Source organism: Anomaloglossus baeobatrachus, chromosome 3 (assembly GCF_048569485.1).
Source record: "Anomaloglossus baeobatrachus isolate aAnoBae1 chromosome 3, aAnoBae1.hap1, whole genome shotgun sequence".
In the NCBI taxonomy this organism is placed as follows: Eukaryota; Metazoa; Chordata; class Amphibia; order Anura; family Aromobatidae; genus Anomaloglossus; species Anomaloglossus baeobatrachus.
In genome coordinates, this window is record NC_134355.1 from 666,173,840 (window position 1) to 666,194,551 (window position 20,712).

General features: G+C 34.7%; 10 non-coding genes across 10 annotated transcripts; all 10 read left to right on the plus strand.

Moving 5' to 3' along the window:
- Positions 1-102: 102 nt before the first annotated feature.
- TRNAR-UCU (transfer RNA arginine (anticodon UCU)) lies at positions 103-188 on the plus strand. Its single transcript is given in 2 exon segments — positions 103-139; positions 153-188. It is a non-coding gene; the product is annotated as a tRNA-Arg (tRNA).
- A 793-nt stretch (positions 189-981) lies between these two features.
- TRNAR-UCU (transfer RNA arginine (anticodon UCU)) lies at positions 982-1,067 on the plus strand. Its single transcript is given in 2 exon segments — positions 982-1,018; positions 1,032-1,067. It is a non-coding gene; the product is annotated as a tRNA-Arg (tRNA).
- Positions 1,068-1,859: 792 nt separating this feature from the next.
- Positions 1,860-1,945, plus strand: TRNAR-UCU (transfer RNA arginine (anticodon UCU)). The gene is given in 2 exon segments: positions 1,860-1,896; positions 1,910-1,945. It is a non-coding gene; the product is annotated as a tRNA-Arg (tRNA).
- Positions 1,946-5,159: 3,214 nt separating this feature from the next.
- On the plus strand, positions 5,160-5,245 carry TRNAR-UCU (transfer RNA arginine (anticodon UCU)). The gene is given in 2 exon segments: positions 5,160-5,196; positions 5,210-5,245. It is a non-coding gene; the product is annotated as a tRNA-Arg (tRNA).
- Positions 5,246-6,038: 793 nt separating this feature from the next.
- On the plus strand, positions 6,039-6,124 carry TRNAR-UCU (transfer RNA arginine (anticodon UCU)). Its single transcript is given in 2 exon segments — positions 6,039-6,075; positions 6,089-6,124. It is a non-coding gene; the product is annotated as a tRNA-Arg (tRNA).
- Positions 6,125-6,916: 792 nt separating this feature from the next.
- Positions 6,917-7,002, plus strand: TRNAR-UCU (transfer RNA arginine (anticodon UCU)). Its single transcript is given in 2 exon segments — positions 6,917-6,953; positions 6,967-7,002. It is a non-coding gene; the product is annotated as a tRNA-Arg (tRNA).
- A 3,217-nt stretch (positions 7,003-10,219) lies between these two features.
- On the plus strand, positions 10,220-10,305 carry TRNAR-UCU (transfer RNA arginine (anticodon UCU)). The gene is given in 2 exon segments: positions 10,220-10,256; positions 10,270-10,305. It is a non-coding gene; the product is annotated as a tRNA-Arg (tRNA).
- Positions 10,306-11,973: 1,668 nt separating this feature from the next.
- TRNAR-UCU (transfer RNA arginine (anticodon UCU)) lies at positions 11,974-12,059 on the plus strand. Its single transcript is given in 2 exon segments — positions 11,974-12,010; positions 12,024-12,059. It is a non-coding gene; the product is annotated as a tRNA-Arg (tRNA).
- A 3,428-nt stretch (positions 12,060-15,487) lies between these two features.
- Positions 15,488-15,573, plus strand: TRNAR-UCU (transfer RNA arginine (anticodon UCU)). Its single transcript is given in 2 exon segments — positions 15,488-15,524; positions 15,538-15,573. It is a non-coding gene; the product is annotated as a tRNA-Arg (tRNA).
- Positions 15,574-16,363: 790 nt separating this feature from the next.
- On the plus strand, positions 16,364-16,449 carry TRNAR-UCU (transfer RNA arginine (anticodon UCU)). Its single transcript is given in 2 exon segments — positions 16,364-16,400; positions 16,414-16,449. It is a non-coding gene; the product is annotated as a tRNA-Arg (tRNA).
- Positions 16,450-20,712: the final 4,263 nt, after the last annotated feature.

The following is a 20,712-nucleotide window of genomic DNA, read 5'->3' on the forward strand; positions in this document are numbered from 1 at the left end:
CAAATCTTGAAAGATTGCTTTTAGAGTGATTTCCATCTTTACTATTCTTTGGCTTATTAGTTTTAGCCACACTTAAGTTCCAAACAATCTCATTCACTTTCTGGCTCTGTGGTGCAATGGATAGCGCATTGGACTTCTAGGAAAGTGTAGGCGTTCAAAGGTTGTGGGTTCGAGTCCCGCCAGAGTCAGCTATTGTTTGGTGTCTGATGTTAAAGTCCTGTATAATACCCATAAGATAATAGAGAGTAAGAAATGATGAAATATATGATTTATTATTATCCTTTAGAGCATTTTTGTAGAATTCAAAGTTTGCTAGGGCTCCCCTTTCTAGAAAAGACTAAGAAGGCAACCCAGTTTTGTGAACTTATAAAATGCTGCTTTTCCATCCTGTTTTGAAATTCTTTCTTCAAGTAGATTTGTTATGTGCGTCTAGAACACAGAGAGAGTCGAGAAAATGCTAACGCTGAGTTTTTCTCTGCTGCTTCTAAAATGATTGAACATCTTGATGTTATATTTTAGAATACCTGAATTTCCAAATGTAAATCAGATTTTAAAATGATCAAAGAAAATAACGTAGAGGAAGCTGCCAAAATAAACACACTTTAGCACAAAGTGGAGAATGTAAATGTCTAGATAAGATAAAGATTCAAAGATTGGAGGCTTGTTTTAATTGGAGAAGAGTTTTGTATCTAAAGAAGTTAAACCTTTATCCATTATCTTCAGTATTCTTTAAAAGTGGAATTGAAAAAAAAGGAAATATTTTCCAAAAAAGTGTATTTGCCTCCTGAAATCATAATGTATGCCATAAGATATGTCCAGAAAATTGGCTTGAAATTTTTGTCTTTACTAAAATGTAAATATTTTGTGAAAATCTGCTTTCAAATCTTGAAAGATTGCTTTTAGAGTGATTTCCATCTTTACTATTCTTTGGCTTATTAGTTTTAGCCACACTTAAGTTCCAAACAATCTCATTCAGTTGCTGGCTCTGTGGTGCAATGGATAGCGCATTGGACTTCTAGGAAAGTGTAGGCATTCAAAGGTTGTGGGTTCGAGTCCCGCCAGAGTCAGCTTTTGTTTGGTGTCTGATGCGAAAGTCCTATATAATACCCATAAGTTAATAAAGAGTAAGAAATGATCTAATATATGATTTATTATTATCCTTTAGAGCATTTTTGTAGAATTCAAAAATTGCTAGGGCTCCCCTTTCTAGAAAAGATTAAGAAGGCAACCCAGTTTTGTGAACTTTTAAAATGCTGCTTTTTCATCCTGTTTTGAAATTCATTCTTCATGTAGATTTGTTATGTGTGTCTAGAACACAGAGAGAGTCGAGAAAATGCTAACACTGAGTTTTTCTCTGCTGGTTCTAAAATTATTGAACATCTTGATGTTATATTTTAGAATACCTGAATTTCCAAATGTAAATCAGATTTTAAAATGATCAAAGAAAAGAATGTAGAGGAAGCTGCTAAAAAAACACTCTTTGGCACAAAGTGGCGAATGTAAATGTCTAGATAAGATAAAGATTCAAAGATTTGAGGCTTGTTTTAATTGGAGAAGAGTTTTGTATCTAAAGAATTTAAACCTTTATCCATTATCTTCAGTATTCTTTAAAAGTGGAATTGAAAAAAACGGAAATATTTTCCAAAAAAGTTTATTTGCCTCCTGAAATCATAATGTATGCCATAAGATATGTCCAGAAAATTGGCTTGAAATTTTTGTCTTTACTAAAATGTAAATATTTTGTGAAAATCTGCTCTCAAATCTTGAAAGATTGCTTTTAGAGTGATTTCCATTTTTACTATTCTTTCTCTTATTAGTTTTAGCGACACTGAAGTTCCAAACAATTTTTTTCAGTTTCAGGCTCTGTGGCGCAATGGATAGCGCATTGGACTTCTAGGAAATTGTAGGCATTCAAAGGTTGTGGGTTCGAGTCCCGCCAGAGTCAGCTTTTGTTTGGTGTCTGATGCGAAAGTTCTGTATAATACCCATAAGATAATAAAGAGTAAGAAATTATCTAATAAATGATTTATTATTATCCTTTTGAGCATTTTTGTAGAATTCAAAGTTCGCTAGGGCTCCCCTTTCTAGAAAAGACTAAGAAGGCATACCAGTTTTGTGAACTTTTAAAATGCTGCTTTTCCATCCTGTTTTGAAATTCATTCTTCATGTAGATTTGCTATGTGTGTCTAGAACACAGAGAGAGTCAAGAAAATGCTAACACTGAGTTTTTCTCTGCTGGTTCTAAAATTATTGAACATCTTGATGTTATATTTTAGAATACCTGAATTTCCAAATGTAAATGAGATTTTAAAATGATCAAAGAAAAGAATGTAGAGGAAGCTGCTAAAAAAACACTCTTTAGCACAAAGTGGCGAATGTAAATGTCTAGATAAGATAAAGATTCAAAGATCGGAGGCTTGTTTTAATTGGAGAAGAGTTTTGTGTCTAAAGAATTTAAACCTTTATCCATTATCTTCAGTATTTTTTAAAAGTGGAATTAAAAAAAACGGAAATATTTTCCAAAAAAGTTGATTTGCCTCCTGAAATCATAATGTATGCCATAAGATATTTCCAGAAAATTGGCATGAAATTTTTGTCTTTACTAAAATGTAAATATTTTGTGAAAATCTGCTCTCAAACTCAGTGTTTGCTAGTATAATGGCTTAGTAACAATGAGTTTGAGTGTGCAATGCAGGCAGAGGTGCTGCAAATATCTTTGCACTTGTGGGACGATACAGAAGTCCAACAGCCACGTTTAGGATTCCACTAAGTTCACTCAGTGTTTGCTAGTATAATGGCTTAGTAACAATGAGTTTGAGTGTGCAATGCAGGCAGAGGTGCTGCAAATATCTTTGCACTTGTGGGACGATACAGAAGTTCAACAGCCACGTTTAGGATTCCACTAAGTTCACTCGGTGTTTGCTAGTATAATGGCTTAGTAACAATGAGTTTGAGTGTGCAATGCAGGCAGAGGTGCTGCAAATATCTTTGCACTTGTGGGACGATACAGAAGTTCAACAGCCACGTTTAGGATGCCACTAACTTCACTCAGTGTTTGCTAGTATAATGGCTTAGTAACAATGAGTTTGAGTGTGCAATGCAGGCAGAGGTGCTGCAAATATCTTTGCACTTGTGGGACGATACAGAAGTCCAACAGCCTCGTTTAGGATTCTACTAAGTTCACTCAGTGTTTGCTAGTATAATGGCTTAGTAACAATGAGTTTGAGTGTGCAATGCAGGCAGAGGTGCTGCAAATATCTTTGCACTTGTGGGACGATACAGAAGTCCAACAGCCAAGTTTAGGATTCCACTAAGTTCACTCAGTGTTTGCTAGTATAATGGCTTAGTAACAATGAGTTTGAGTGTGCAATGCAGGCAGAGGTGCTGCAAATATCTTTGCACTTGTGGAACGATACAGAAGTTCAACAGCCACGTTTAGGATTCCACTAAGTTCACTCGGTGTTTGCTAGTATAATGGCTTAGTAACAATGAGTTTGAGTGTGCAATGCAGGCAGAGGTGCTGCAAATATCTTTGCACTTGTGGGACGATACAGAAGTCCAACAGCCATGTTTAGGATGCCACTAAGTTCACTCAGTGTTTGCTAGTATAATGGCTTAGTAACAATGAGTTTGAGTGTGCAATGCAGGCAGAGGTGCTGCAAATATCTTTGCACTTGTGGGACGATACAGAAGTCCAACAGCCACGTTTAGGATTCCACTAAGTTCACTCAGTGTTTGCTAGTATAATGGCTTAGTAACAATGAGTTTGAGTGTGCAAAGGGCAGGAGGGTACAGTGCCAGGGTTGTGGGTCTCTGGGTAGAGGAAAGGAAGCCTGCCTTCCTATCCCTCCTAATGGGGAAATGCAGCAAGGAAATCCCTGACCTTAGCTACACAGACTCTGTCATCTTGTGTTGCTGTTAAACTCTGTTTTCACGGACCTTTCACCTATGGCTCTGACCCTGCTGGTAAGGACTGATAGAAAGTGCTATCCCTATGCTGTTCAGCGCTGTGTATGGAGCGTACACAGCAGTATCGGCGATAGGAGCTGCGCCAGTGATGACTGACACCAAGGACGCAGAAGGGAAATAATGGCGTACTGGAGGAAAATATCCGGTTTTATAATGCAGGGACATGTGACATGGACATCCTATCACACATGCCGTTGCTTCTCTGGCTAAAAGTCCACTTAGCTGTGTGTGTGTCTGGGATTGGCTGACATGCTGGCCCGCCCCACTACACACGCACGCTTAGGGAAGGAAGACAAGGAAAAAAAAAGGCGATCGCCATTATCCATACAGCAGTGATCTGAATGCGCTGTTCCCGCACACTATACACTGAAATTTCATAATAGTGGGAGTCACAGAGTGACTTACACTATTACAGCGGAAAGCCAGCTAGTAATTAGCTGGTCTTTTTGCTGCTAGAACCGTTCTCGAACGTATCTAGAACTATCGAGCTTTAGCAAGAAGCTCGAGTTCTAGTTCGATCTAGAACAGCCCCCAAAATCACTGGAGCCGTGAACTGGAGAACCTCGAACCACGAACCGCGCTCAACTCTATTTATCAGCATGACAATTCCAGTCATTTACATGCTGGAGCACATGCTAAACACTATTCGGAGTCAGGTGGTGGGACAACAGGAATGGTAGGAACTACAGGAGGATTCATATGCACAAGACACAACAACATCACAAAGGTCCAGACGTTCATCATCACCAACGCGGCAGGCATGGGACCATGATCAAAGAAAAGAATGTAGAGGAAGCTGCTAAAAAAACACTCTTTAGCACAAAGTGGAGAATGTAAATGTCTAGATAAGATAAAGATTCAAAGATTGGAGGCTTGTTTTAATTGGAGAAGAGTTTTGTATCTAAAGAATTTAAACCTTTCCATTATCTTCAGTATTCTTTAAAAGTGGAATTGAAAAAAAGGAAATATTTTCCAAAAAAGTTTTTTTGCCTCCTGAAATCATAATGTATGCCATAAGATATGTCCAGAAAATTGGCTTGAAATTTTTGTTTTAACTAAAATGTAAATATTTTGTGAAAATCTGCTCTCAAATCTTGAAAGATTGCTTTTAGAGTGATTTCCATCTTTACTATTCTTTGGCTTATTAGTTTTAGCCACACTTAAGTTCCAAACAATCTCATTCACTTTCTGGCTCTGTGGTGCAATGGATAGCGCATTGGACTTCTAGGAAAGTGTAGGCGTTCAAAGGTTGTGGGTTCGAGTCCCGCCAGAGTCAGCTATTGTTTGGTGTCTGATGTTAAAGTCCTGTATAATACCCATAAGATAATAGAGAGTAAGAAATGATGAAATATATGATTTATTATTATCCTTTAGAGCATTTTTGTAGAATTCAAAGTTCGCTAGGGCTCCCCTTTCTAGAAAAGACTAAGAAGGCAACCCAGTTTTGTGAACTTATAAAATGCTGCTTTTCCATCCTGTTTTGAAATTCTTTCTTCATGTAGATTTGTTATGTGCGTCTAGAACACAGAGAGAGTCGAGAAAATGCTAACGCTGAGTTTTTCTCTGCTGCTTCTAAAATGATTGAACATCTTGATGTTATATTTTAGAATACCTGAATTTCCAAATGTAAATCAGATTTTAAAATGATCAAAGAAAATAACGTAGAGGAAGCTGCCAAAATAAACACACTTTAGCACAAAGTGGAGAATGTAAATGTCTAGATAAGATAAAGATTCAAAGATTGGAGGCTTGTTTTAATTGGAGAAGAGTTTTGTATCTAAAGAAGTTAAACCTTTATCCATTATCTTCAGTATTCTTTAAAAGTGGAATTGAAAAAAAAGGAAATATTTTCCAAAAAAGTGTATTTGCCTCCTGAAATCATAATGTATGCCATAAGATATGTCCAGAAAATTGGCTTGAAATTTTTGTCTTTACTAAAATGTAAATATTTTGTGAAAATCTGCTTTCAAATCTTGAAAGATTGCTTTTAGAGTGATTTCCATCTTTACTATTCTTTGGCTTATTAGTTTTAGCCACACTTAAGTTCCAAACAATCTCATTCAGTTGCTGGCTCTGTGGTGCAATGGATAGCGCATTGGACTTCTAGGAAAGTGTAGGCATTCAAAGGTTGTGGGTTCGAGTCCCGCCAGAGTCAGCTTTTGTTTGGTGTCTGATGCGAAAGTCCTATATAATACCCATAAGTTAATAAAGAGTAAGAAATGATCTAATATATGATTTATTATTATCCTTTAGAGCATTTTTGTAGAATTCAAAAATTGCTAGGGCTCCCCTTTCTAGAAAAGATTAAGAAGGCAACCCAGTTTTGTGAACTTTTAAAATGCTGCTTTTTCATCCTGTTTTGAAATTCATTCTTCATGTAGATTTGTTATGTGTGTCTAGAACACAGAGAGAGTCGAGAAAATGCTAACACTGAGTTTTTCTCTGCTGGTTCTAAAATTATTGAACATCTTGATGTTATATTTTAGAATACCTGAATTTCCAAATGTAAATCAGATTTTAAAATGATCAAAGAAAAGAATGTAGAGGAAGCTGCTAAAAAAACACTCTTTAGCACAAAGTGGCGAATGTAAATGTCTAGATAAGATAAAGATTCAAAGATTTGAGGCTTGTTTTAATTGGAGAAGAGTTTTGTATCTAAAGAATTTAAACCTTTATCCATTATCTTCAGTATTCTTTAAAAGTGGAATTGAAAAAAACGGAAATATTTTCCAAAAAAGTTTATTTGCCTCCTGAAATCATAATGTATGCCATAAGATATGTCCAGAAAATTGGCTTGAAATTTTTGTCTTTACTAAAATGTAAATATTTTGTGAAAATCTGCTCTCAAATCTTGAAAGATTGCTTTTAGAGTGATTTCCATTTTTACTATTCTTTCTCTTATTAGTTTTAGCGACACTGAAGTTCCAAACAATTTTTTTCAGTTTCAGGCTCTGTGGCGCAATGGATAGCGCATTGGACTTCTAGGAAATTGTAGGCATTCAAAGGTTGTGGGTTCGAGTCCCGCCAGAGTCAGCTTTTGTTTGGTGTCTGATGCGAAAGTTCTGTATAATACCCATAAGATAATAAAGAGTAAGAAATTATCTAATAAATGATTTATTATTATCCTTTTGAGCATTTTTGTAGAATTCAAAGTTCGCTAGGGCTCCCCTTTCTAGAAAAGACTAAGAAGGCATACCAGTTTTGTGAACTTTTAAAATGCTGCTTTTCCATCCTGTTTTGAAATTCATTCTTCATGTAGATTTGCTATGTGTGTCTAGAACACAGAGAGAGTCAAGAAAATGCTAACACTGAGTTTTTCTCTGCTGGTTCTAAAATTATTGAACATCTTGATGTTATATTTTAGAATACCTGAATTTCCAAATGTAAATGAGATTTTAAAATGATCAAAGAAAAGAATGTAGAGGAAGCTGCTAAAAAAACACTCTTTAGCACAAAGTGGCGAATGTAAATGTCTAGATAAGATAAAGATTCAAAGATCGGAGGCTTGTTTTAATTGGAGAAGAGTTTTGTGTCTAAAGAATTTAAACCTTTATCCATTATCTTCAGTATTTTTTAAAAGTGGAATTAAAAAAAACGGAAATATTTTCCAAAAAAGTTGATTTGCCTCCTGAAATCATAATGTATGCCATAAGATATTTCCAGAAAATTGGCATGAAATTTTTGTCTTTACTAAAATGTAAATATTTTGTGAAAATCTGCTCTCAAACTCAGTGTTTGCTAGTATAATGGCTTAGTAACAATGAGTTTGAGTGTGCAATGCAGGCAGAGGTGCTGCAAATATCTTTGCACTTGTGGGACGATACAGAAGTCCAACAGCCACGTTTAGGATTCCACTAAGTTCACTCAGTGTTTGCTAGTATAATGGCTTAGTAACAATGAGTTTGAGTGTGCAATGCAGGCAGAGGTGCTGCAAATATCTTTGCACTTGTGGGACGATACAGAAGTTCAACAGCCACGTTTAGGATTCCACTAAGTTCACTCGGTGTTTGCTAGTATAATGGCTTAGTAACAATGAGTTTGAGTGTGCAATGCAGGCAGAGGTGCTGCAAATATCTTTGCACTTGTGGGACGATACAGAAGTTCAACAGCCACGTTTAGGATGCCACTAACTTCACTCAGTGTTTGCTAGTATAATGGCTTAGTAACAATGAGTTTGAGTGTGCAATGCAGGCAGAGGTGCTGCAAATATCTTTGCACTTGTGGGACGATACAGAAGTCCAACAGCCTCGTTTAGGATTCTACTAAGTTCACTCAGTGTTTGCTAGTATAATGGCTTAGTAACAATGAGTTTGAGTGTGCAATGCAGGCAGAGGTGCTGCAAATATCTTTGCACTTGTGGGACGATACAGAAGTCCAACAGCCAAGTTTAGGATTCCACTAAGTTCACTCAGTGTTTGCTAGTATAATGGCTTAGTAACAATGAGTTTGAGTGTGCAATGCAGGCAGAGGTGCTGCAAATATCTTTGCACTTGTGGAACGATACAGAAGTTCAACAGCCACGTTTAGGATTCCACTAAGTTCACTCGGTGTTTGCTAGTATAATGGCTTAGTAACAATGAGTTTGAGTGTGCAATGCAGGCAGAGGTGCTGCAAATATCTTTGCACTTGTGGGACGATACAGAAGTCCAACAGCCATGTTTAGGATGCCACTAAGTTCACTCAGTGTTTGCTAGTATAATGGCTTAGTAACAATGAGTTTGAGTGTGCAATGCAGGCAGAGGTGCTGCAAATATCTTTGCACTTGTGGGACGATACAGAAGTCCAACAGCCACGTTTAGGATTCCACTAAGTTCACTCAGTGTTTGCTAGTATAATGGCTTAGTAACAATGAGTTTGAGTGTGCAAAGGGCAGGAGGGTACAGTGCCAGGGTTGTGGGTCTCTGGGTAGAGGAAAGGAAGCCTGCCTTCCTATCCCTCCTAATGGGGAAATGCAGCAAGGAAATCCCTGACCTTAGCTACACAGACACTGTCATCTTGTGTTGCTGTTAAACTCTGTTTTCACGGACCTTTCACCTATGGCTCTGACCCTGCTGGTAAGGACTGATAGAAAGTGCTATCCCTATGCTGTTCAGCGCTGTGTATGGAGCGTACACAGCAGTATCGGCGATAGGAGCTGCGCCAGTGATGACTGACACCAAGGACGCAGAAGGGAAATAATGGCGTACTGGAGGAAAATATCCGGTTTTATAATGCAGGGACATGTGACATGGACATCCTATCACACATGCCGTTGCTTCTCTGGCTAAAAGTCCACTTAGCTGTGTGTGTGTCTGGGATTGGCTGACATGCTGGCCCGCCCCACTACACACGCACGCTTAGGGAAGGAAGACAAGGAAAAAAAAAGGCGATCGCCATTATCCATACAGCAGTGATCTGAATGCGCTGTTCCCGCACACTATACACTGAAATTTCATAATAGTGTGAGTCACAGAGTGACTTACACTATTACAGCAGAAAGCCAGCTAGTAATTAGCTGGTCTTTTTGCTGCTAGAACCGTTCTCGAACGTATCTAGAACTATCGAGCTTTAGCAAGAAGCTCGAGTTCTAGTTCGATCTAGAACAGCCCCCAAAATCAATGGAGCCGTGAACTGGAGAACCTCGAACCACGAACCGCGCTCAACTCTATTTATCAGCATGACAATTCCAGTCATTTACATGCTGGAGCACATGCTAAACACTATTCGGAGTCAGGTGGTGGGACAACAGGAATGGGAGGAACTACAGGAGGATTCATATGCACAAGACACAACAACATCACAAAGGTCCAGACGTTCATCATCACCAACGCGGCAGGCATGGGACCATGATCAAAGAAAAGAATGTAGAGGAAGCTGCTAAAAAAACACTCTTTAGCACAAAGTGGCGAATGTAAATGTCTAGATAAGATAAAGATTCAAAGATTGGAGGCTTGTTTTAATTGGAGAAGAGTTTTGTATCTAAAGAATTTAAACCTTTATCTATTATCTTCAGTATTCTTTAAAAGTGGAATTGAAAAAAACGGAAATATTTTCCAAAAAAGTTTATTTGCCTCCTGAAATCATAATGTATGCCATAAGATATGTCCAGAAAATTGGCTTGAAATTTTTGTCTTTACTAAAATGTAAATATTTTGTGAAAATCTGCTTTCAAATCTTGAAAGATTGCTTTTAGAGTGATTTCCATTTTTACTATTCTTTTTCTTATTAGTTTTAGCCACACTGAAGTTCCAAACAATTTTTTTCAGTTTCAGGCTCTGTGGCGCAATGGATAGCGCATTGGACTTCTAGGAAATTGTAGGCATTCAAAGGTTGTGGGTTCGAATCCCGCCAGAGTCAGCTTTTGTTTGGTGTCTGATGCGAAAGTCCTATATAATACCCATAAGATAATAAAGAGTAAGAAATGATCTAATATATGATTTATTATTATCCTTTAGAGCATTTTTGTAGAATTCAAAGTTCGCTAGGGCTCCCCTTTCTAGAAAAGACTAAGAAGGCAACCCAGTTTTGTGAACTTTTAAAATGCTGCTTTTCCATCCTGTTTTGAAATTCATTCTTCATGTAGATTTGTTATGTGTGTCTAGAACACAGAGAGAGGCGAGAAAATGCTAACACTGAGTCTTTCTCTGCTGGTTCTAAAATTATTGAACATCTTGATGTTATATTTTAGAATACCTGAATTTCCAAATGTAAATCAGATTTTAAAATGATCAAAGAAAAGAATGTAGAGGAAGCTGCTAAAAAAACACTCTTTAGCACAAAGTGGCGAATGTAAATGTCTAGATAAGATAAAAATTCAAAGATTGGAGGCTTGTTTTAATTGGAGAAGAGTTTTGTATCTAAAGAATTTAAACCTTTATCCATTATCTTCAGTATTCTTTAAAAGTGGAATTGAAAAAAATGGAAATATTTTCCAAAAAAGTTTATTTGCCTCCTGAAATCATAATGTATGCCATAAGATATGTCCAGAAAATTGGCTTGAAATTTTTGTCTTTACTAAAATGTAAATATTTTGTGAAAATCTGCTCTCAAATCTTGAAAGATTGCTTTTAGAGTGATTTCCATTTTTACTATTCTTTTTCTTATTAGTTTTAGCCACACTGAAGTTCCAAACAATTTTTTTCAGTTTCAGGCTCTGTGGCGCAATGGATAGCGCATTGCACTTCTAGGAAATTGTAGGCATTCAAAGGTTGTGGGATCGAGTCCCGCCAAAGTCAGCTTTTGTTTGGTGTCTGATGCGAAAGTCCTATATAATACCCATAAGAAAATAAAGAGTAAGAAATGATCTAATATATGATTTATTATTATCCTTTAGAGCATTTTTGTAGAATTCAAAAATCGCTAGGGCTCCCCTTTCTAGAAAAGACTAAGAAGGCAACCCAGTTTTGTGAACTTTTAAAATGCTGCTTTTCCATCCTGTTTTGAAATTCATTCTTAATGTAGATTTGTTATGTGTGTCTAGAACACAGAGAGAGTCGAGAAAATGCTAACGCTGAGTTTTTCTCTGCTGGTTCTAAAATTATTGAACATCTTTATGTTATATTTTAGAATACCTGAATTTCCAAATGTAAATCAGATTTTAAAATGATCAAAGAAAAGAATGTAGAGGAAGCTGCTAAAAAAACACTCTTTAGCACAAAGTGGCGAATGTAAATGTCTAGATAAGATAAAGATTCAAAGATTGGAGGCTTGTTTTAATTGGAGAAGAGTTTTGTATCTAAAGAATTTAAACCTTTATCCATTATCTTCAATATTTTTTAAAAGTGGAATTAAAAAAAAGGAAATATTTTCCAAAAAAGTTGATTTGCCTCCTGAAATCATAATGTATGCCATAAGATATGTCCAGAAAATTGGCTTGAAATTTTTGTCTTTACTAAAATGTAAATATTTTGTGAAATTCTGCTCTCAAATCTTGAAAGATTGCTTTTAGAGTGATTTCCATCTTTACTATTCTTTGTCTTATTAGTTTTAGGCACACTGAAGTTACAAACAATTTTTTCAATTTCTGGCTCTGTAGCGCAATGGATAGCGCATTGGACTTCTATGAACGTGTAGGCATCCAAAGGTTGTGGGTTCGAGTCCCACCAGAGTCAGCTTTTGTTTGGTGTCTGATGCGAAAGTCCTATATAATAGCCATAAGATAATAAAGAGTAAGAAATTATCTAATATATGATTTATTATTATCCTTTTGAGCATTTTTGTAGAATTCAAAGTTCGCTAGGGCTCCCCTTTCTAGAAAAGACTAAGAAGGCAACCCAGTTTTGTGAACTTTTAAAATGCTGCTTTTCCATCCTGTTTTGAAATTCATTCTTCATGTAGATTTGTTATGTGTGTCTAGAACACAGAGAGAGTCGAGAAAATGCTAACACTGAGGTTTTTCTCTGCTGGTTCTAAAATTATTGAACATCTTGATGTTATATTTTAGAATATCTGAATTTCCAAATGTAAATCAGATTTTAAAATGATCAAAGAAAAGAATGTAGAGGAAGCTGCTAAAAAAACACTCTTTAGCACAAAGTGGCGAATGTAAATGTCTAGATAAGATAAAGATTCAAAGATTGGAGGCTTGTTTTAATTGGAGAAGAGATTTGTATCTAAAGAATTTAAACCTTTATCCATTATCTTCAGTATTCTTTAAAAGTGGAATTGAAAAAAACGGAAATATTTTCCAAAAAAGTTTATTTGCCTCCTGAAATCATAATGTATGCCATAAGATATGTCCAGAAAATTGGCTTGAAATTTTTGTCTTTACTAAAATGTAAATATTTTGTGAAAATCTGCTCTCAAACCTTGAAAGATTGCTTTTAGAGTGATTTCCATCTTTACTATTCTTTCTCTTATTAGTTTTAGCCACACTGAAGTTCCAAACAATTTTTTTCAGTTTCAGGTTCTGTGGCGCAATGGATAGCGCATTGGACTTCTAGGAAAGTGTAGGCATTCAAAGATTGTGGGTTTGAGTCCCGCCAGAGTCTGCTTTTGTTTGGTGTCTGATGTGAAAGTCCTATGTAATACCCATAAGATAATAAAGAGTAAGAAATGATCTAATATATGATTTATTATTATCCTTTAGAGCATTTTTGTAGAATTCAAAAATCGCTAGGGCTCCCCTTTCTAGAAAAGTCTAAGAAGGCAACCCAGTTTTGTGAACTTTTAAAATGCTGCTTTTCCATCCTGTTTTGAAATTCATTCTTCATGTAGGTTTGTTATGTGTGTCTAGAACACAGAGAGAGTCGAGAAAATGCTAACGCTGAGTTTTTCTCTGCTGGTTCTAAAATTATTGAACATCTTTATGTTATATTTTAGAATACCTGAATTTCCAAATGTAAATCAGATTTTAAAATGATCAAAGAAAAGAATGTAGAGGAAGCTGCTAAAAAAACACTCTTTAGCACAAAGTGGCGAATGTAAATGTCTAGATAAGATCAAGATTCAAAGATTGGAGGCTTGTTTTAATTGGAGAAGAGTTTTGTATCTAAAGAATTTAAACCTTTATCCATTATCTTCAGTATTCTTTAAAAGTGGAATTGAAAAAAACGGAAATATTTTCCAAAAAAGTTTATTTGCCTCCTGAAATCATAATGTATGCCATAAGATATGTCCCGAAAATTGGCTTGAAATTTTTGTCTTTACTAAAATGTAAATATTTTGTGAAAATCTGCTCTCAAATCTTGAAAGATTGCTTTTAGAGTGATTTCCATTTTTACTATTCTTTCTCTTATTAGTTTTAGCCACACTGAAGTTCCAAACAATTTTTTTCAGTTTCAGGCTCTGTGGCGCAATGGATAGTGCATTGGACTTCTAGGAAAGTGTAGGCATTCAAAGGTTTTGGGTTCGAGTCCCGCCAGAGTCAGCTTTTGTTTGGTGTCTGATGCGAAAGTCCTATATAATACCCATAAGATAATAAAGAGTAAGAAATGATCTAATATATGATTTATTATTATCCTTTAGAGCATTTTTGTAGAATTCAAAAATCGCTAGGGCTCCCCTTTCTAGAAAAGACTAAGAAGGCAACCCAGTTTTGTGAACTTTTAAAATGCTGCTTTTCCATCCTGTTTTAAAATTCATTCTTCATGTAGATTTGTTATGTGTGTCTAGAACACAGAGAGAGTCGAGAAAATGCTAACACTGAGTTTTTCTCTGCTGGTTCTAAAATTATTGAACATCTTTATGTTATATTTTAGAATACCTGAATTTCCAAATGTGAATCAGATTTTAAAATGATCAAAGAAAAGAATGTAGAGGAAGCTGCTAAAAAAACACTCTTTAGCACAAAGTGGCGAATGTAAATGTCTAGATAAGATCAAGATTCAAAGATTGGAGGCTTGTTTTAATTGGAGAAGAGTTTTGTATCTTAAGAATTTAAACCTTTATCCATTATCTTCAGTATTCTTTAAAAGTGGAATTGAAAAAAAACGGAAATATTTTCCAAAAAAGTTTATTTGCCTCCTGAAATCATAATGTATGCCATAAGATATGTCCAGAAAATTTGCTTGAAATTTTTGTCTTTACTAAAATGTAAATATTTTGTGAAAATCTGCTCTCAAATCTTGAAAGATTGCTTTTAGAGTGATTTCCATTTTTACTATTCTTTCTCTTATTAGTTTTAGCCACACTGAAGTTCCAAACAATTTGATTCAGTTTCAGGCTCTGTGGCGCAATGGATAGTGCATTGGACTTATAGGAAAGTGTAGGCATTCAAAGGTTGTGGGTTTGAGTCCCGCCAGAGTCAGCTTTTGTTTGGTGTCTGATGCGAAAGTCCTATATAATACCCATAAGATAATAAAGAGTAAGAAATGATCTAATATATGATTTATTATTATCCTTTAGAGCATTTTTGTAGAATTCAAAAATCGCTAGGGCTCCCCTTTCTAGAAAAGACTAAGAAGGCAACCCAGTTTTGTGAACTTTTAAAATGCTGCTTTTCCATCCTGTTTTGAAATTCATTCTTCATGTAGATTTGTTATGTGTGTCTAGAACACAGAGAGAGTCGAGAAAATGCTAACGCTGAGTTTTTCTCTGCTGATTCTAAAATTATTGAACATCTTGATGTTATATTTTAGAATACCTGAATTTCCAAATGTAAATCAGATTTTAAAATGATCAAAGAAAAGAATGTAGAGGAAGCTGCTAAAAAAACACTCTTTAGCACAAAGTGGCGAATGTAAATGTCTAGATAAGATAAAGATTCAAAGATTGGAGGCTTGTTTTAATTGGAGAAGAGTTTTGTATCTAAAGAATTTAAACCTTTATCCATTATCTTCAGTATTCTTTAAAAGTGGAATTGAAAAAAACGGAAATATTTTCCAAAAAAGTTTATTTGCCTCCTGAAATCATAATGTATGCCATAAGATATGTCCCGAAAATTGGCTTGAATTTTTTGTCTTTACTAAAATGTAAATATTTTGTGAAAATCTGCTCTCAAATCTTGAAAGATTGCTTTTAGAGTGATTTCCGTTTTTACTATTCTTTCTCTTATTAGTTTTAGCCACACTGAAGTTCCAAACAATTTTTTTCAGTTTCAGGCTCTGTGGCGCAATGGATAGCGCATTGGACTTCTAGCAAAGTGTAGGCATTCAAAGGTTGTGGGTTCGAGTCCCGCCAGAGTCAGCTTTTGTTTGGTGTCTGATGCGAAAGTCCTATATAATACCCATAAGATAATAAAGAGTAAGAAATGATCTAATATATGATTTATTATTATCCTTTAGAGCATTTTTGTAGAATTCAAAAATCGCTAGGGCTCCCCTTTCTAGAAAAGACTAAGAAGGCAACCCAGTTTTGTGAACTTTTAAAATGCTGCTTTTCCATCCTGTTTTGAAATTCATTCTTAATGTAGATTTGTTATGTGTGTCTAGAACACAGAGAGAGTCGAGAAAATGCTAACGCTGAGTTTTTCTCTGCTGGTTCTAAAATTATTGAACATCTTTATGTTATATTTTAGAATACCTGAATTTCCAAATGTAAATCAGATTTTAAAATGATCAAAGAAAAGAATGTAGAGGAAGCTGCTAAAAAAACACTCTTTAGCACAAAGTGGCGAATGTAAATGTCTAGATAAGATAAAGATTCAAAGATTGGAGGCTTGTTTTAATTGGAGAAGAGTTTTGTATCTAAATAATTTAAACCTTTATCCATTATCTTCAATATTTTTTAAAAGTGGAATTAAAAAAAAGGAAATATTTTCCAAAAAAGTTGATTTGCCTCCTGAAATCATAATGTATGCCATAAGATATGTCCAGAAAATTGGCTTGAAATTTTTGTCTTTACTAAAATGTAAATATTTTGTGAAAATCTGCTCTCAAATCTTGAAAGATTGCTTTTAGAGTGATTTCCATCTTTACTATTCTTTGTCTTATTAGTTTTAGGCACACTGAAGTTACAAACAATTTTTTCAATTTCTGGCTCTGTAGCGCAATGGATAGCGCATTGGACTTCTATGAACGTGTAGGCATCCAAAGGTTGTGGGTTCGAGTCCCACCAGAGTCAGCTTTTGTTTGGTGTCTGATGCGAAAGTCCTATATAATAGCCATAAGATAATAAAGAGTAAGAAATTATCTAATATATGATTTATTATTATCCTTTTGAGCATTTTTGTAGAATTCAAAGTTCGCTAGGGCTCCCCTTTCTAGAAAAGACTAAGAAGGCAACCCAGTTTTGTGAACTTTTAAAATGCTGCTTTTCCATCCTGTTTTGAAATTCATTCTTCATGTAGATTTGTTATGTGTGTCTAGAACACAGAGAGAGTCGAGAAAATGCTAACACTGAGTTTTTCTCTGCTGGTTCTAAAATTATTGAACATCTTGATGTTATATTTTAGAATACCTGAATTTCCAAATGTAAATCAGATTTTAAAATGATCAAAGAAAAGAATGTAGAGGAAGCTGCTAAAAAAACACTCTTTAGCACAAAGTGGCGAATGTAAATGTCTAGATAAGATAAAGATTCAAAGATTGGAGGCTTGTTTTAATTGGAGAAGAGATTTGTATCTAAAGAATTTAAACCTTTATCCATTATCTTCAGTATTCTTTAAAAGTGGAATTGAAAAAAACGGAAATATTTTCCAAAAAAGTTTATTTGCCTCCTGAAATCATAATGTATGCCATAAGATATGTCCAGAAAATTGGCTTGAAATTTTTGTCTTTACTAAAATGTAAATATTTTGTGAAAATCTGCTCTCAAACCTTGAAAGATTGCTTTTAGAGTGATTTCCATCTTTACTATTCTTTCTCTTATTAGTTTTAGCCACACTGAAGTTCCAAACATTTTTTTTCAGTTTCAGGTTCTGTGGCGCAATGGATAGCGCATTGGACTTCTAGGAAAGTGTAGGCATTCAAAGATTGTGGGTTTGAGTCCCGCCAGAGTCTGCTTTTGTTTGGTGTCTGATGTGAAAGTCCTATGTAATACCCATAAGATAATAAAGAGTAAGAAATGATCTAATATATGATTTATTATTATCCTTTAGAGCATTTTTGTAGAATTCAAAAATCGCTAGGGCTCCCCTTTCTAGAAAAGACTAAGAAGGCAACCCAGTTTTGTGAACTTTTAAAATGCTGCTTTTCCATCCTGTTTTGAAATTCATTCTTCATGTAGGTTTGTTATGTGTGTCTAGAACACAGAGAGAGTCGAGAAAATGCTAACGCTGAGTTTTTCTCTGCTGGTTCTAAAATTATTGAACATCTTTATGTTATATTTTAGAATACCTGAATTTCCAAATGTAAATCAGATTTTAAAATGATCAAAGAAAAGAATGTAGAGGAAGCTGCTAAAAAAACACTCTTTAGCACAAAGTGGCGAATGTAAATGTCTAGATAAGATCAAGATTCAAAGATTGGAGGCTTGTTTTAATTGGAGAAGAGTTTTGTATCTAAAGAATTTAAACCTTTATCCATTATCTTCAGTATTCTTTAAAAGTGGAATTGAAAAAAACGGAAATATTTTCCAAAAAAGTTTATTTGCCTCCTGAAATCATAATGTATGCCATAAGATATGTCCAGAAAATTGGCTTGAAATTTTTGTCTTTACTAAAATGTAAATATTTTGTGAAAATCTGCTCTCAAACCTTGAAAGATTGCTTTTAGAGTGATTTCCATCTTTACTATTCTTTCTCTTATTAGTTTTAGCCACACTGAAGTTCCAAACATTTTTTTTCAGTTTCAGGTTCTGTGGCGCAATGGATAGCGCATTGGACTTCTAGGAAAGTGTAGGCATTCAAAGATTGTGGGTTTGAGTCCCGCCAGAGTCTGCTTTTGTTTGGTGTCTGATGTGAAAGTCCTATGTAATACCCATAAGATAATAAAGAGTAAGAAATGATCTAATATATGATTTATTATTATCCTTTAGAGCATTTTTGTAGAATTCAAAAATCGCTAGGGCTCCCCTTTCTAGAAAAGACTAAGAAGGCAACCCAGTTTTGTGAACTTTTAAAATGCTGCTTTTCCATCCTGTTTTGAAATTCATTCTTCATGTAGGTTTGTTATGTGTGTCTAGAACACAGAGAGAGTCGAGAAAATGCTAACGCTGAGTTTTTCTCTGCTGGTTCTAAAATTATTGAACATCTTTATGTTATATTTTAGAATACCTGAATTTCCAAATGTAAATCAGATTTTAAAATGATCAAAGAAAAGAATGTAGAGGAAGCTGCTAAAAAAACACTCTTTAGCACAAAGTGGCGAATGTAAATGTCTAGATAAGATCAAGATTCAAAGATTGGAGGCTTGTTTTAATTGGAGAAGAGTTTTGTATCTAAAGAATTTAAACCTTTATCCATTATCTTCAGTATTCTTTAAAAGTGGAATTGAAAAAAACGGAAATATTTTCCAAAAAAGTTTATTTGCCTCCTGAAATCATAATGTATGCCATAAGATATGTCCAGAAAATTGGCTTGAAATTTTTGTCTTTACTAAAATGTAAATATTTTGTGAAAATCTGCTCTCAAACCTTGAAAGATTGCTTTTAGAGTGATTTCCATCTTTACTATTCTTTCTCTTATTAGTTTTAGCCACACTGAAGTTCCAAACATTTTTTTTCAGTTTCAGGTTCTGTGGCGCAATGGATAGCGCATTGGACTTCTAGGAAAGTGTAGGCATTCAAAGGTTTTGGGTTCGAGTCCCGCCAGAGTCAGCTTTTGTTTGGTGTCTGATGCGAAAGTCCTATATAATACCCATAAGATAATAAAGAGTAAGAAATGATCTAATATATGATTTATTATTATCCTTTAGAGCATTTTTGTAGAATTCAAAAATCGCTAGGGCTCCCCTTTCTAGAAAAGACTAAGAAGGCAACCCAGTTTTGTGAACTTTTAAAATGCTGCTTTTCCATCCTGTTTTAAAATTCATTCTTCATGTAGATTTGTTATGTGTGTCTAGAACACAGAGAGAGTCGAGAAAATGCTAACACTGAGTTTTTCTCTGCTGGTTCTAAAATTATTGAACATCTTTATGTTATATTTTAGAATACCTGAATTTCCAAATGTGAATCAGATTTTAAAATGATCAAAGAAAAGAATGTAGAGGAAGCTGCTAAAAAAACACTCTTTAGCACAAAGTGGCGAATGTAAATGTCTAGATAAGATCAAGATTCAAAGATTGGAGGCTTGTTTTAATTGGAGAAGAGTTTTGTATCTAAAGAATTTGAACCTTTATCCATTATCTTCAGTATTCTTTAAAAGTGGAATTGAAAAAAACGGAAATATTTTCCAAAAAAGTTTATTTGCCTCCTGAAATCATAATGTATGCCATAAGATATGTCCAGAAAATTTGCTTGAAATTTTTGTCTTTACTAAAATGTAAATATTTTGTGAAAATCTGCTCTCAAATCTTGAAAGATTGCTTTTAGAGTGATTTCCATTTTTACTATTCTTTCTCTTATTAGTTTTAGCCACACTGAAGTTCCAAACAATTTGATTCAGTTTCAGGCTCTGTGGCGCAATGGATAGTGCATTGGACTTATAGGAAAGTGTAGGCATTCAAAGGTTGTGGGTTTGAGTCCCGCCAGAGTCAGCTTTTGTTTGGTGTCTGATGCGAAAGTCCTATATAATACCCATAAGATAATAAAGAGTAAGAAATGATCTAATATATGATTTATTATTATCCTTTAGAGCATTTTTGTAGAATCCAAAAATCACTAGGGCTCCCCTTTCTAGAAAAGACTAAGAAGGCAACCCAGTTTTGTGAACTTTTAAAATGCTGCTTTTCCATCCTGTTTTGAAATTCATTCTTCATGTAGATTTGTTATGTGTGTCTAGAACACAGAGAGAGTCGAGAAAATGCTAACGCTGAGTTTTACTCCTTTAAACCTTTATCCGTTATCTTCAGTATTCTTTAAAAGTGGAATTGTAAAAAACGGAAATATTTTCCAAAAAAGTTTATTTGCCTCCTGAAATCATAATGTATGCCATAAGATATGTCCAGAAAATTTGCTTGAAATTTTTGTCTTTACTAAAATGTAAATATTTTGTGAAAATCTGCTCTCCAAATTTCCAAATGTAAATGAGATTTTAAAATGATCAAAGAAAAGAATGTAGAGGAAGCTGCTAAAAAAACACTCTTTAGCACAAAGTGGCGAATGTAAATGTCTAGATAAGATAAAGATTCAAAGATTGGAGGCTTGTTTTAATTGGAGAAGAGTTTTGTGTCTAAAGAATTTAAACCTTTATTCATTATCTTCAGTATTTTTTAAAAGTGGAATTAAAAAAAACGGAAATATTTTCCAAAAAAGTTGATTTGCCTCCTGAAATCATAATGTATGCCA